General features: G+C 40.1%; 1 protein-coding gene across 1 annotated transcript in view; it reads left to right on the top strand.

Moving 5' to 3' along the window:
* Positions 1-17,290, top strand: part of lrrc4ca (leucine rich repeat containing 4C, genome duplicate a) — a 56,387-nt gene that overhangs the window by 22,984 nt on the left and 16,113 nt on the right. The window contains exon 2 of the mRNA XM_030052715.1: positions 9,359-9,431. The gene's annotated coding sequence lies outside the window, so the exon portion shown is untranslated. The remainder of the gene's footprint in view (positions 1-9,358; positions 9,432-17,290) is intronic.

Here is a 17,290-nt window from a genome sequence, read left to right as displayed (position 1 = left end):
TCCCAAGAGCAGTATTCACTTTCCATGTAGTTATCGCTCTGTCTCTGCCTCTTTAATGTAATCTTTTTACACATTTTCTCACATGCACACTCTGTCCACATGTGGTTTTACCAGCAGATGCTTTTGTTTGCATCAGTATGTTAATCATGTTCCATGTAATTATAATTAAAAGTTGGAAGAACATTTTGCCTGTACTGTACACACATGAACTGTATACACACAAACATACGAGTGCAAATGCGTATGTGCGCACACCCACTCACTTACACATACATACGCACACAGAAAGACACATTCTTCCTTTCTTCATGTATATCACAGAGATGCAGACACGACATCAAATGAGTAGAATGCAATTAGCTCATATATTAATGTGTGTATTGCTGCTATTCAAGTCTGCTATACTTGTCACCCTGCCATTGCATTTTGTAAAAATGTATTTTGGTAAAAAATAAATAAATAAATAAATAAAATAAATAAATAAGAGAAATTTTAAAAAATCCATTATTCATGCTTTTAAATGTTCTCGCAGGCATTTATGTATTTCTGCAAATAGGCCCAAAACTAACCTCATGTCTTTCCACTGTTCACAGTGACCAAGATTCAGGCACATATATTACTTCTCCATCGCCCTTTTGTCCAACTTCTCTTTATCTCTGCCAACTTCAGCCCATGCAGTTTCTAAAAGCCTCACACACTCAAGTATTAAATGCATTGTTCTGCTCCTGCCCTCTGGGTACTGTCTTCCTCATGTTATCAGCCTTGGTAAAGGTACAATAGTGCTTTTGTATGTGGCATAAGTAACATTTACTTATCTCTTTTGCAATGGAGCATTTGCTCTCTGTGCAGGCACGACTGGCAAAGCATAGCAGCTGGTGCTGCCAGGCACTGAGGCTAAAGGCTAGTCTGGCGCAAGATAGTTCTGGATAGCACCGGAAGGCTGATGGCCTACTCAGGAGAGAGACTCATGGCCGATGGTGCATGACGTGTTCTCTCTGCTATCTGATGCTTCTCCCAGGTCTTTCATGCAAAAGCTGAGCAGAGGAAAATGTCTCTGATGCTTCTGCTTGCCTATCTCAGTCTATTTTTTACCCATTTCTAACCAGTGTATCTAGCTAAAAACATTTAATTCTGCATTATCAATTCTAAATTTCCTCATGCTAATGGGACATTTCACTATTGCTGTTGATAAAAAGCATACCAAGATCGTTATCATTCACATGTCCACATTACGACCTGTGTAAACAGCAAACTTCTTTTCTGTGACGCTGCTTAAATTCCTTATCTTCATGTCTATGTTATTTGGTAAGCAAATGGCCCTGTTGAGTGGAAAAACATGACATCCTGAGGATTGCATTTCTTGGTTCCTAGAGAATGTGCACTCATTCATACACATATGTACAGATCTTCATGTCTATGTTATTTGGTAAGCAAATGGCCCTGTTGAGTGGAAAAACATGACATCCTGAGGATTGCATTTCTTGGTTCCTAGAGAATGTGCACTCATTCATACACATATGTACAGATTCCCCCCCCCCCCCAATACATGCACACACACACACACACACACACACACACACACACCCCTCTCTTTACGCTTTTTATGATTCACTTTCTGTGTTTAGCATTACAGTGTTCAACATTATAACCTGGCCTTCATACTTGTGGCATTATTACTCCGTGCCTCCAGTATCATGTCAGCATTTCCTTTCTTAACTCTACCATCAACTTCAACTCCTCGACACCTGTAATGAACACTCTACTTAGTGCTGATATCACAAATCCGCTTAAGATTCCTAGCATGGAGCCCAACAGGGGATGGCTATACTCCTGTGTGATCCCTCTCCTGCATGCTCTATAGCTGCAGCTTTACAACAAGTCTTTTGTCTGCTTTTGCACATTGCGGTAAAAATGTCCATGTGCATTTTCAAAGGCGCAGTGGACGAGTTTCATCAGTATGTTGAAATAAACATGCGTGCGCTGCGAGGTGCCACTCCAGTTGAGATACTGTCCCACATACTGGCTGAGAAAACAGTGCTTAGTTTCATTAAAATAAAAACATGGCCTTTATTGGAAAAAAAAAATAAGAAGAAGAAGAAGAAGAAGAACATGGCAGCTATGCTCACAGCTTTAAAATTACAACGCACATACACGCCCAAAATGAAACCGGACTGAAGTGACAGAATGTTTGTGCTGACACAACAAACTGTTAAATATTTTACGCAGTTTAGTCTGCACACTATTACTGTCCAAACTCTTAATGATCCAGATTTTCAGTGTTGGTTTTACAGCATAGTTAGATAAAGCCATTTTATCATAAAACAGCTTAATGTGACCATGCCAAGTGGTCAACCCCTGTATCAAATGGAACCGCCGCTCGTCCGCTTTCCTGGAAGAACATGCAAAAGGAGAACATCTGAGGAGGAGAGAGAGGGGAGAAATTAGAGAACATCTGTCTGGTTCCTTTGTCGGTTTGCCTCCAGACTGGATCATCGCACCCTGTTATCCATTTAAGCCACTGCTGTGATCTCTTCGTGGAGTTCCAGTGACAGACACACCCCATGACTCACCATGACGCCCCACACAAGAGGCAAATTAAATAACAAACAATAACTCAACTCAGTTCATCCCTGTGCTTTTTGCCCTCCACATGACTCTCACCTGCTTTGCTCACTCAGCTCACTCTCTCAAATATTTCCCATGTTTTCATTCGCACAGTTTTCCTTTTTCTTCTTCATTTGTATTCTCCATTTCTCCCCGCTCCGTTTCCATCCCTCAACCTCCCTCACCCCTTTCCAATTACCTTTTATTCTTTTCCCTTTCCTCGCCCCTCGCTCCGTCTCATTCACTCCTTTAAGAGTGACCATCTCTGCTATTGCTCTCTCATCTTGAACTGCAAACATTTAATATTGCCAAGAGTAAGAATTGGTAGGAGAGTCAATTTTAGTCACACACAGCATGCACCTAGCTTAAGGAGGTGCAGAAGAAGTTAGCTTTGTTATTGATTTGCATTGCGCATTCCATATGGCTGTATGCTTCGTGTGTGTTCAGATGTGCCTCCTGCATCACCCTACAGTACCATGCCATCCTCACAGTTTGCTTCTGAGGCTTTCATATAAGACTCAGACTTTTTGAGGGAGAGATTTCATATTGGTAATTTACTCCTCTCTCTCTGGGGCTAACCACGCAGCACAGCCTATGGCTTTCATCTTCTCTGCTTCTCCTCAAACTACTTTTTGCCTGACTTTTCCCTCTGCCTTTTGAGTTTCGGTATTGTGTCCCTTTTTACCTCCCTCTGAATATCTGTCTGTCTCTCTCTGTCACCCTTCATGTCTTCTTCCCTGGCTAAGCACCTTCATGTGGTTCTCTCATCTTTAATGACGGGGTCCTCACGAAAACAGATCATAATATCCTCTAAGAATCTGCAATTTTTGATGGGGCCAAACCAATTACCTCTCCTGTCATGAAAAATTGACAGCTGGTGTGTATACTAGTAGAAACTTAAGGCAGGATGGTGAATAAGAATTCATTTCACAGTCAGATGAGTAGAGGGAACATTTCCTTGTCAAAAAAATAATTAATCAAAGGGAAAAGACAGGCCTGAGTAAAACCAAGAAAATGTTCTATTCACTGTGAAATACTTTATATCATTCTACCTTTTCTCCCTCTTTTTCTCCAATACGTACTGTATCATCTCTGCATCCCTCTCTGCCTGTCAGCCCCTCTCTCTATATATCTCCTCCTCCCCCCTTCTCCTGCTTGAAATCTCTTTGGACTCCAAATGCTAATTCAGTCAGGCACTTAATCAGACATATTAATTCTGTATCTCCCCTGATTGCACTAATTCCAGTCTGCAAAGAGGTTTTCTGTGGTATCCCTTTGGTGCAGCGGAGCTTTAAATTGTGGTACTAACCGCAAACTGTAAAAGCAGTTCTTCATAGAAAAACACTGGCATGTGTTGACAGTAATTGTATGGCAGGGATAATACGTTTGGTACAGCAGTACCGTACATGCTCCAGTTTGTATTGTGTCATTTTCGCTGTTATCCTTCGGCCCAACAGTCATTCTAATTCCACTGGACTTGTAGACAGCTATGTTTTGTGTCATTTTGAAAAGAACTACATGCGGGCATCCTATTAGAATAAACAGACTTCCTCTTGCACCACTTTGCCAATTACTGAAAAGAATATCTGGCAACAATGTCCACTCCTTGTGAATCACTTTGGCTATGTGAAACATTATGGCAGCATATTTGTCAGTGTTACAAGGATGTCTGGTTGTCAGTGGTAGTGATTATACTTTGATGGTAAATTCATTATGCAGACACATGCATGTCTGCATGCACATAAAAACACGCACACTCACACACACACGTGCACACACAAAAAGAGATAAACAAGCAAAATATGCCAGAAAAGCCTGTAAGCCCTCATATTGTCTTCTGACAAATGATGTACATAGCTAAGACGTGTATTAATTAAAATCATTTTCAAGTTCAGATTTAGCAGCATTTAAATTTAATTAAGTCACAGATCATGTAATTGAGAAAATTACAAAATTGCATTCTTTGTTCCACATAATTGTATTCCATCTTAATGCCTACTTTAAAGTCCGTAATTTATTTTATCTTGTCACCATCATGTTCCCAGACTTGTTTAACAGAAAATAAATGGCTTTGAATTCCTGTGTGCATTTGCGTCATGGCAGTGCAAACCTCTGAGATTTCACAGATGTTTTGAAACTTCATGATATGATCTCGATGTCATTACCAGCAGAAGCAGATGGAACAGAGACTTTTATCATTATAGAGTAAGATTGTTCTTAATTGATTAGTTGGAATGCATAAATGTATTGGCCTACATAGAGTGCATTAGGTTGCTCTAGAATATTACATTTAAATCCATATTGGGGTTCCCATCCATCCATCCATCCATCTATTTAAGATAAGATAGACAGATCAATCTATTTGTATCTATCTGTCTGTCTGCCTACCTGTCTGTCTGTCTGTTTCTCTTGCTCCGTCCTTTTCTTGTTATTGCCTGTTGGTTAGGTCATACAGTGATTTGGCCTGGCAAGAGCCTATAACAGACACAGATGGATTTACCATTAGATAATGACAAATGGCAGGCGCAACCAAGCTGATTTCAGCACTTACTGCTCCTTTGAGACCGCACTCCTGACCGCACTCACCACCCTGCAAACCACACTGACCACCCCCACCCAAGATCTTAATTGAACGAGTGGCTGTGCAGCCAATTGATTCTGCCTGACATGCGCTTCTGGTCATTTCCAGTGGGTGATGTAGGGTGACCCATGGGTCAGAGTATGCTGAGGAGCTGCAGCAGAAGGGCCGAAGAAGGCACTGACATGAGACTTGATTTGTTGGACTACCACTCTTGGAGAGAAGCACCTTGTCTCTGGGAGTTCAGGGGCGATAAAGAGAAAAAATGGTTGAGTAGATCTTTGGTATCCTGCAGACTCACCCCTGCCGTGGAGACTGGAAAGTGTGTAATGAGCAGGAGTCCCTAGAGACCAGACAGAAGCACTGGAGGAAGTTTATTGGATTGAAACTGATACTGAAGATGGTGTGAAAGGAAATTGATTCAAAGGTTAGCAAGTGGAAAGATAATCATTTGACCAAGTGTAACTAGGAAATGACCGAGCGCAAACATTCGGCCTTTCATATAATATCTGTGGCACAGCCATAGATTGCCTGACATCCAAGGGAACTAGGTGAACATGAAACACGTTTAATATATGATGTGATTATGAAAAAGCAAGTGCGAGGTTGTAGACAGTCTCTGGATTCTGAAATTTAAGGGTTAGGTTTATTATTTAAACCACATTTTTAAACCCATTCTTTCTATGATGCTGTGCTGTAAATGGCACAACATCATAAATCATGAATTTATAAATACATCCAGCACAGTGCTACCCCACTATCTATGAGTGCTGGGCATAATATATAGTGGTGATCAAAGGGTCACTCTGCCTGCACCAAACCCACCTGCAAGTTGGCTGAAACAAAGTAAAATCTCCTCTGCGTTCAGTTATGTGAAAAATTGTTCACAGAGCAGTGCAGTTTTATTCCTGCAAGTCTGCACTGCATGTATGAATGCTAGGTGATCACCTCAGCTATACACACTTTGCACAGGCACAACAGACAATAGGTGCTATCATTGATATAATGTCAAAATATTTACAGCAACTCGGCCTGTATGATGGATAAAGTCCCACCACACTTGTCACTGGAAATATGTAAACCACATTCCATCCATCTGCCATGCTTTTTTTCTCCACCTTGTGTGTGTGTGTGTGTGTCTCTCTCTCTCTCTCTCACACACACACACACACACACACACACACACGCGCGCGCGCGCGCGCATACACATACACACACAGATATCACCGTATATATGGCAGTAAGTCATATATTATAAGCAGTCAGTCTCAGAGCTGTCACAACAAAACTGACCTGCAAAAGCTACTCTGACACTCTATGCTCTTTCAATCCATGATACATACTGACAAAAATAAACACTTAATGAGATACTGGGTTAGACTTGTCCATAAGAGTTCCATTTAAGTCTTCAGACACAAGTGAGGACAGGCAACCTGTTGCAGTAATTATGGGGATGTTGGGAAATCTTCAAAATCGACCTTGGTATTACTGTCATAGCCTTATTTGTGCAAAGTTTGCAGTCTGCAGTGAGTTTGTCAGTGAACTGGTGATATGCAGGTGTAAGCCATAGTTGATGTTAGGTATGTTAGGTAATGTTAGGTGTTAATGTTTAGGTATCAGCAATGCTATTTGCAGTGGCAGTAATATACCCAGCTGCTTTTCATGGTGTAAATTTGAAAGGGCACACATTTCTTTCTTTTTTTCCTGTATTCTGTCATGTGATAAATTATGCACAGCACGTCTTATTGTGTCATTATATGAACACTTTCATCGAGTACTGTGTAGACCCAATGAGCTTTAAATCAGTGTTATAGTTAACTAGGCTGACAAAAATTGAGCAAAAAGAAAATGTCAAGATAGTGTATGATGCTGCCCTGGAACAACCTTGGATTTTGCAGTATGCTAACAAATACACTGCAGCAAATCTCCATGTTTTCTTGTAAGTTTTCTGGTCACTTAGATTTCTTCACTTGTTTCAATAAAAACAATATTTTGGTACTGAATATGAGACTGTCACTGGGATGAGATAATCCCACCTGATGATTTTTTTTTTTCACTTGCTTTAGGAAAAAATTACCCCTCAGTGAGACAAAATGATGTGTTAATGGTCATGAAGCATGCTTGCACAAGCGTGTACGTCCAAGCTGCTCATCCCGTGAAACACAGCAAGAGTGAAAATGTGTTTGGGAGATACTGAGCATACAACTGGATACCAGAGAGCTGAATTAAATTGAACCTTTGATAGCATTTTGTAGTTGTAAAATGGTAAAAGTTTACCACTTACAGAAACTGAAGGCAGCACACCGGGAGTACTTGATACAAAAATGATACACTGTGGGTGAAGCATCCTTTTAACATGCAGAGTTTTTGCTGTGTACCACAGTACTTCAGTCCTGTTACAGTGAGCTGTCCCCTCTCACCCTGCGATTAAATAACAGTGGATGGCATGTATACTTACTGATACATTGTGAAGAGCATAATCACACTTTCTCTCAGAGCAGACTAGTGTCTACAGGCTGGAATGACGTTTTATGACTTTACAGTGTTTTTTTTTTTAGACACTGACCTCAGAAAGTCTTTTATAGGTGTTAGGAAACTATTTTGTGAGGGAGAGTGGGAGTGCCTGTGGGTGGAGGTGAGGAGACTGTGTGTGTGTGTGTGTGTGTGTGTGTGTCTGTATGCGTGTGTGCATTTGTGTGTGCGTGTGTGTGTGTGTGTGTGTGTGTGTGTGTGAGCGTGGACGTGCATGAACCTGGTGCAGTAATGATATTGATGTTGTTGATAATGACAACAATGATAATGATTACAGTGGTGAAGCCCAAATCCATCATCGCTGTCATCCACTTTGTGAGCATAATTTGTCACTTTCAGCTGTGTTTCATCCCTGGAGCACTGAACTGTGCTGCTACCTCAACTTTTCACACTCCACGTTGTCTTTCACATGTCTGCTGCATTTTCAGCGTCTTTGATGCCATTTCCAATACACATCCGTCCTGCACTGCTTGCTGTTTTTGCACCACATTGTGCAACCTGCTGCAGCATCATAAACATAATGTGTTGTTTGTTGCTTTCTTATCATCATGTGTCCAGTCAAATAGCAGCAGAACTATTTCACTCCATCATGCCTTCCCAAGGGTAACTGTCTGTGGTTATGTGGCAGTGAAGGATGGATAGATATTTTGAGATGCAGGAAGTCATTTAAGTCACATATTCGGCGTTCACTGGGAATAGGTAAGATCATGTAACTCCACTCACAATTGTTTCAGCTGTTTTAAGAAAAATGAGATGAGATGAAAGAATGAGATGAAATGGCTTTGTTGAAATGTTTTTTTGGGGGGGGGGCATTTTTTGTGCCGTATGTTTACACAAAGTTTTACGACGATTAGCTTATGACCACCTGGGTAATAATACAACTGTATTATGAGGAGGAAGAAAAAAAAAAGACTTTGCTGTGCTGCGTAAATGAGATTGTAAAGCCCTGGTATTAAGACAAAGGACAGGGTCAGGATAGGCCCACGCCATAATGTTACAAAGGATCAAACACCCACTTATTTGCACTCACAGTTCCTGCACTGTGCTAATACATGGGGAGATGGAGAGCTTTATTTTTGTATGCATTCATTCCCCATAATTTATTCAGCAGGACCCATCCTCTGTTTTCTGTGTGTATTTCTGTTTGTGTGCACACATGCATGTGTGCGCACGCGTGTGTGTGTGTGTGTGTGTGTGTGTGTGTGTGTGTCTGTTTGTGAGGCTCTCTAGCAGTTACTGTCCCTTGTCCCTGGAGAATGAACTCCTCTGACTTAACTTGAAGTTCCCCTTGTTAGACAAAGGCTCCTCAAAGGCACAAAAACTTCAGTGTCAGCAGAGAACAATGGCTGAGGAAGTAGTTGAAGGAAAATCTGAGAAGATGACTCAATGATTATTTAGAAACATAGTTTACAAAGAGAATTCAGAATTAGAGTTATTCGTTCCTTGGGGCATAAAAAAAGAGGGTTTTTTTTGTAATGTGAGTAGATACACCATAATCATTCCAAAACAATAACGGTTTGTAGCCCAAAAGCTTCACCAGCCATGTTGCCGTGCAACCACCATTCACAGTCACATCCCACCGGTCCCACAGTTATTCTCTATTTTGAAGTATTCAAAGTGTAACGTTACCTCTTGTATTTTCAGGGAAAGCCTTTCGCTGAAAGCAAGTGGACATGAGGATGACCAGATCCCCCGGGAGCTGGGAATGATTCGGCAGGTAAGAACTGAATAAGAAGGAACTGGGAGCTACACTGTGATCCAGGATCACCATGCTCCCCGGTGTACATTTCTTCCTCTTTGCTGGAAAAGGGAGGAATACAGGACTGGGCTGGTGCTTCCAGGCAGAACTAGAGTATTCCCACACCTGATACATGCTAGTAATTCATGTGATCAATCCACACCCATGTGACATAACGTGAGTTGAACATCAGAATTTAATTTATGTGTATAACCAGATAATATCCAGTCATTTTTGAATGAGTTTTGAGAGTACCAGTGCAAGAATGTGACTCATCTACCTTTTCAGTGTGGAACCTAGAGGCTTTTAAAATTCTTATTATTATTATTAAGTGCATTATTTGTGTCTGGATCTTTCAACCAGTGCATTCATTCCTGTTATATCTGCAGAGTGGTGTTGATGCAATTCTCAAATGTGTTGGATTACAGAAAATGTCAAATTAGATCTCAAATGACTGGCAGTTTGTACGGGTTTTTGACTGCATTTAATTCACAAAAGTTAATAAGTGATCAAACACAGCTAGTCGCTGAATTCGAGGATGGATATACTGAACTGGAAAATTGAACTGCACATGGAGTTTGCATGTTCCTCCCGTATTCATGTATGTTTCCTCCAGATGCCTCGCTTTAATCCTACGTGTCAGTGAACTGTGGGATTACTGTGTCAGTGAATAATTGAATGGACTGTGTTGTATTACTGTTACTGTTTACATTGAAAAAAAAAAAAATACTTTTTACAGATGACGAAGTAATGGAATACTTTCCAAATGATTATGTCACTTCACAAACAATCACATTTATTGATCAGATTAGCTAAATAATATTCAGAGTATGGACAAATTAGTAACACCTGTCAATATAGACTCACACTTCCTACCTCAATTAATTTAAAATCTGGTTACTATAGGGAGGCCATGGGAGTCATTTGACATCATCTTGGTGTTCCTGAGGCCACTCTTGAATTTGTTAAGCAGTTAGAAGTCATCATAGTTTCGGAAAATGGCGATGTTATGAGAGAACAGTGTTTGCACCGTAGGGTGCCCCCTGATCCTTTAAAATAGCCTCATATTCCATGGCTGTTTTATGATCATGCAGAGCCATCATGGCACATGACGACTCCCACAAGAAGGCTCTTTGTTTTGCACCGTTTAACAACTATCGTCTAAGTTCTGGCTCACACAAGGCATGTAGTGGATGCATAGCCTTGCCTGCTTCCCTTTCAGCACCCATCTAACTGCATGATAGTGATCACACTGTCCGTGGTAGGGAGCTATGTTTGCAGCTCACAGACCACCAGTGAAACTTTTGGCATCAAGTCTCTGTTCTGTATGTGTGATGCAAGAGTTGCACTGATACACACTGTAAGAATGCACTATAGATAGCCATATCTGCATAAACACTGTATCTGATTTTGAAATATCATGTGTGTGGTACTGAGTTCTGACAAAATGCAGAGATTAGACATTCTGTAGATATTTGGACTCCTAAGATGTTGCCTGAACTGTATGGCAATGTATGACATTTCATCTGTGCTGTAAATCTCAGTTGTACCTTGCACACTTCAAGCCCTGCCTCCTAAAAATATGTCCAGCGTGAAGTGACAGTGGTGTTTGTTTGTTGCATTACATTACATTTTAATAACCAAGCGGTTTTTATGCCTAAACCCTAACTTTTTCCTAACATCAACCAAGTAGTTTTGGCAGCTAAAGGTAATGAAATTGCCTAAAATGCTGTCTGACATGATATACAAGATATTTTAATTTGAAACATATAAGTCATATGTCAGACACAAACATAATCCAGGAAAAAAAAAAAAAAAAATGTTTATATGCTGCTGATTTTTATGCGTCTGCAATTTGGGCATCGAATTGGCCCCTGTAGAGTTTGGGTGTTTGCCTCATGTTGGCACTGTGACATGTCTGATACTGCTTGATCTGGCATTCAACTTAGCTTAAAGATATCACTTGCCTGTGTTGGTGTCTCATAAATTGTAATTCCGTCACTGCAAATTTCTTTTACATGCGATATTTCTGTTATTTTATAAAACTCCTAGATTTGTGCTTTGCTCACCTCAGTCCTCCATCCCAGTGGGACGGGAGCTTTCCTGATGGGAATGATACGGAATATTTTTTGTCTGCAAAATGTGGCCTTTTCCTCTGTTGGAGGATTTTATAAAAACAGATGGTGACAGAAATGTTCCAGATGTGTTTTTTTGGATGTTTTGTTATGTGTTGTTAAATGGAATTGGGTTCACTTTACAGTCAGGACAAATATCACTCTGTGCCTCCTCTCAGAGGACCGCTCTGTTTTCTAAATCTTAGCTCAACAGTTCTTGGCATTAGTCTTGGCATCATTTGAATACAGAAGAAGCTGACAGATTATTACAAAATAGCAAGTAATTATGGACTGAGAGAGTTGATTAATTTCATATTTCTTTTTTTCCATTGCTGTGGGAAGTAACAATGTGGTTGAAAATTAAGTCAGTAGTGCTCTCCATTCCCTTCATAGTCGCCCTTGAGCAAGGCACCTAAACCTCAACCGCTTTGGTGAAGCTGCTCAGTGGCTAACAGTCAAAAGCTGTGGTTTCCCAGGCGAAAATATCCGTATGGGTATGAATGTGAAGAGAAAGTCGACTTTTCCTGGATAAATAAAGATTAAAAGAAAATAAGGCAGCAGGTGGTTGAAGGGAAAACAGTCTGCGACTCTTGGCGGTCTCATTAGGAAATCTGTCCAATTTTATACTCTCAAGTATTATTTCAATTGAATTTGCTTCAGTGGAATTTGAGAAAAATGTTAAAAAGTGTGCTTATTTGAATGAAAGTAAATTATAGGCAGTGTTACATAAAAGAGTATCATAAAAAAAATATGGCATGACTGGCAAGTCTTGAGCAAACAAGGGAATTTGCCTGTTTTCTGTTTAGCTCAGGATTCAGACACAGAGCTCTGCAGAATAATATCGGGTTCAAATATTGCGATTATGCTTCAAGAATAACTTTGATGAGTGGAGATCATTCTGTGCATGGTAAATGAAAAAGCTGCTTGTGCTGCTGTAATGTCAGCTGATTGTCTTCTCGCCGTGCCTCATATGAGACTGATTTTCCTCTCCTTTATGTTTGCGGGCTTCTTTTGTCAACGTAACGACCCATTTGGATACTTTTCATGGTGAAATTCAGCTGATTTTCAGCAAGTGTTGCCAGGAAGTTACTGTGGATGCGAAATGCATAATTTTATTTACTCTCTTTTTCGCATGGTCACTGACATAGCTATTACTCATCACTCTAACTAACATTACTTCTAAACCATGCAGTCTGATGTATAACCTCACTATTTGTCAACATGGTGAATGTCATTGATGTGGTGAGTCATTTTCAATTTGGGTTCTGCTGACTTTGCCCAGTGGCTGCGCCTGCTGGATGTTGATGTGTTATTTTATTTTATTTTATCTTATTTTATTTTATTTTTTCTGGTCTTAAATTGTGGCTATAAACATTCCTAACTGCACCATTGTGTTTTAGAGCCAAAGTCAGACTCAACATTCAGAGCAGGCACTTTACTCCTCCTTGCCTGAGCATGAGCAAACTTTATCAAGTGTTTACCAGTGTTGTGAAAATAATGGTCTACAAATCAAGACTGATATTTATTGCACAGTATCTAATGAATAAAACAAGAAGAGTTAATCTTCCAATAATAGATGCTTTTTTTTTCTTTTTTCTTTTTTTTTTTAAACAAATCCCATAATTCTCTTCTGGTGTGCAAATCAATTTCATGACATGCTATTATGAGACAAAGTCCTTTTTTTTTTTTTTTTTTGTATGTTTCATATGCTTGTATACGTTTTTCATCTGTTTGTTTGCATGGATGGCTGTAATACAACAATGCATGGTGATTTAGATCCATATTTTGCTGATCAGCAGTATATGCATGCATGCATGTTATAAACTATGGTTGCTAAAGATTCACATCACATCAACTGGGAAGCCAAGTGGCTTACGATTACTGTGTTGTTCATCGAGGAACAGCTGAGCAACAGCAGAGCCGAAGAGCTGAGATAACATTCAAGTTAGCTGTTAAAGAGCTGGGTCTATATGCCAACACTGCAGATGATCCACAAGATAATACAGAATATGTACTTGTTAGCTATCACTTCTAGGCACACACACACACACACACACACACCATTATCATCATTATTATCATGCTTAAAATGCCGCCTCATAGCTTTGTAACTTATACTGTGGATGCAAAGTACATACAAATGTAAACTGCCCACTTTTTGATCTAAGCTTTGTTGTGTTTATTGTTAAATAGTTCTTTGTTACTCAAGACGTCATTTTCACCCAAGATCTAGCAAAATCTTTGGTGGCCCACCTCAGTCCCATGTGATGAACACTAACTCACAAAATGGTGTTTTCAAACCACCAGAGGTCCCCCTGCTCTCATGGTTTCCATCCTAAGATTCATGCACCATTATTTTATAGACAGTTCGCTCTGGTCTACTCATTTTTTGTAGACTACTCATTTTTAAAAACATGTTAATGGATATGTTTTTTTTTTTTTGTTTTGTTTTTTTGGCTGTCAGATTAAAATCAGTGACACCGGTGTACCTAAGCATCAGTCAAGCAGATTTTACAAAAAATGTGTCCTTATCAAGGGTGAGTAGATCTAAAATCACCCCTTACATACAGAGAAGGAAAACAGGAGCATATGAGACCACTGGGAGCTGAATGCACGCTTCTTATCTCCATAAAGTCGCCATCACGTTTCAGTAACACACTTCTATCTCGTCAGGGTTGTGCAAGCTTTGTGTAGTGAAGTCTTAGCTGATTAAAAAAAGAATTTCATGACCAGAATTAACTGCATTATGTAAAAAAAAGTATCCACAGTTTCCACAGTGTAAATATGCCAAGATTTTTTTTTTCTTAATTGCTGCCATATAACCAAAGAAAATCAGTATAAACTGGCTATGCCTACTAAATAATTCTACAAAAGCCAGCACACAATGCACACCCCCTTCTCCCAGGACTCACTTTGATTGTTCCGCAATATTTATCAAGTTAATATGTCTTGCAATAATTTCATTTTAGGCCATCACAAGTGACTGCATTCATTAATAAATGATAAAAAAAAAAAAAAAAACAACAACTACAGTCAAGATGTAAATAATAAATATTTTATTATATTTTTGCTCAGTGCATTGGCAAACAATGCCAACACTTACTCCCAGCTTTATTTGAAATGAATGATCAACAGCAGCACACGGCGATAACTGTGATGCTGATGTACAGTAAGTGTGCAGTTACACCACCAATGGAGCGAGGCTACTCTACTGGGAGACTTCACTGGCCAGCGAGGCTGCACCCTGAGCTGCAGCAAAAAAAAAAAAAAAAAAAGGAAAAAAGGTGTTTTCTAAAGGTATTTTCATCCATGTGCTCCATGGTATGAATATGTTGCAGGCTTGCTTACCCCTTCGACTCATGAGCAAAACAACGTTGGCGTAATGCACCTTTTGATCTACGAATTGCTCTTTCTAATATGCTGCAGTTCTGCACGACTTCCTCCGCTGCTCTGGTGCCTCATCCCAGTGATGCAGAGCAGCTCCCAAACATCCTACCATGAAATAACAAATTATTGATTTTGTTCATCAGTCATTGTGCATATGCTGTATCATGTTGCTGAGCGATTATGTTCCTAATAATAAAACCTGACGCCCATAGACTGAATGAGTAATCACACATCCTGTGTTTTTTTTAAAAGATTTCACTGTGAATGCATTTTCCCACACCTGGGCCTTATTGCCCCCAGTGGGCAGTATCATCTGTGTGCTCGCTCTCCATTCGGTACTCTCAGGTCAAACTCAATCACAGGGAAACCATGCTGCCTGGATGTCCAAGTTCACAGCCCCAGAAAGGCCTGTTCATGGCTAGGTCAGGCTCACAGTGATGCATTGTAACCCTGACCCAGACACTGAGGTGACAGGAGTAATAAGGAGAGAGATAGAGTGCTTTACACATCCATGAACTCAAGTGTGGGTAGCAGCCATTTTCTGCCCACAGCCTCTCAGAAAAGTTCACAAGGTGAAGAATCACTTTATCAATACCTCTCATCATCCACAAAGCACTGCTATCACCCTACTCAGCGTCAAACCAAAGGGTACTCGCATACGCAGCTTGTGAATTTGCAACCAATAAAAAACGCAAAACACAAGCGAACGCATGCATACACACTTTCCAGTGAAAACAATCAACAACATAATCGCTGTAAATATTTTTCTTCTCAGGGACAATAGAGACAGGCAAGACTGAAGATGATTTGTGGAGAATGATTCAAAATGATTTTAATCCAAAATCTCAAGACTCTGTAGAGATGCATGCATTGTTTTCACTTTTTTTTTTTTTTTTTTTTTTTGTTGTTGTTTTTTTCACTTTTTGTTTTTACTTTTATTTGTGTGTGTGAAAATTAGTGAACATTTGGCTGCAGGCTTTGGTTTGTGTGTTCATATATGGGCTCATGCATGCATGTGTGGGTGTGTGACTATACTGTGCATGTACATTGTGTGTGTGTGTGTGTGTGTGTGTGTGTGTGTGTGTGTGTGTGTGTGTGTGTGTGTGTGTGTGCGTGTGTGTGTGTGTGTGTGCATGTGTTTCAAGGCCAGCAGTGCTAAATGAGCTTTTGGTCAGGCACTCTTGTCCAAAGAGGCCAACTGGAATTACTTCGCCTCATTTATCAGGAAAATGTGTCGCTCTGGGGTCATTCTCTGACAGAGGGGTAGGCCAATTGCTCTGTCTCTGTGTAGAAGTGGCCTGCACTTGAATAGCAAGTGTGATGCCCTGCAGTCATGATACACCGTCCTTATCATGCTCTGGTGACCACAATGCTGTCTGTAGCAGATAGTGGAACGTTGACTCACAAGTAAGCCATCCAGCAACAGCCTCCTTCATAAATAGAGAAAGCGTCAAAGGAGCCAGGGAGATAAAATGTTTGTTTGACGAAGTATTGCAACACGCAAAGAGCACAACTATTGTGGAGATAGAGATTGATGCTGTTATTTCCTTTTATCTCCCACACAAAGTTGACACGCAGAAAGTGAATTAATGAAAATGCCTGCGGGCAATCGCTGTGAGCTCTGTTCATCCATGATACGATACGTTCAACTATTGCACGCTTTTTAAACTGACCATGCCGTTTTTCAAACAAGTGGAAGTTGCCTTTAACTTTTCATGACACTGTTCATGGTGAGGATCAAATTTTTGTGAGCTGATTAATCATAATAAAGAAGAGGCGGGCATTTGTGGTGCTTAACGCAGCTGGCTGCATCCTCCACCTTTATCTCCTCTGTTTCCAGCACCAAAGCTGGCACAAACAGTCTGCCCTTGTCATGGTCAAACAAAGTACGCAGAAAAACAAAAACAATGGCATATGCATCCATTGCTCTTTTAATTTATACTTTTTACATAATGGAAACAAGCACATAAAACAAAAAGAACATAATAGTAATATTAAATCTTTGTTACATTCAAGGATTGTTTATTTTGATCAAATATTAAGTCTACTGAGTCGTAAATAAGGGAACCAAGAATGAACTTTGCAGGCTATGTGTCTTTTTAATGTCTTATTTATAGGCTAGCTGCAAGTGATACCAGACTATATAACAAATATGTCATTCAAACTAAATCTTTTGAGAAGTCGGAACCAGATGACTGGCACAATAATGCGAAGATGCAGGCTCGTCCTGCATTCAAAGCAGTCAGTTCCTGCTCAGGGCTCTTGGTATGGCATGAAAAAAAATTCTCTGTCACATTCAGTGTGTTTTTGTTTGGTCGGCGACTTTGATCAATACCA

The sequence above is a fragment of the Myripristis murdjan genome, chromosome 6 (assembly GCF_902150065.1).
Source record: "Myripristis murdjan chromosome 6, fMyrMur1.1, whole genome shotgun sequence".
NCBI classification, from domain to species: Eukaryota; Metazoa; Chordata; class Actinopteri; order Holocentriformes; family Holocentridae; genus Myripristis; species Myripristis murdjan.
The sequence above is the reverse complement of the archived record's forward strand: the minus strand, read 5'-3'. Positions and strand labels throughout refer to the sequence as shown.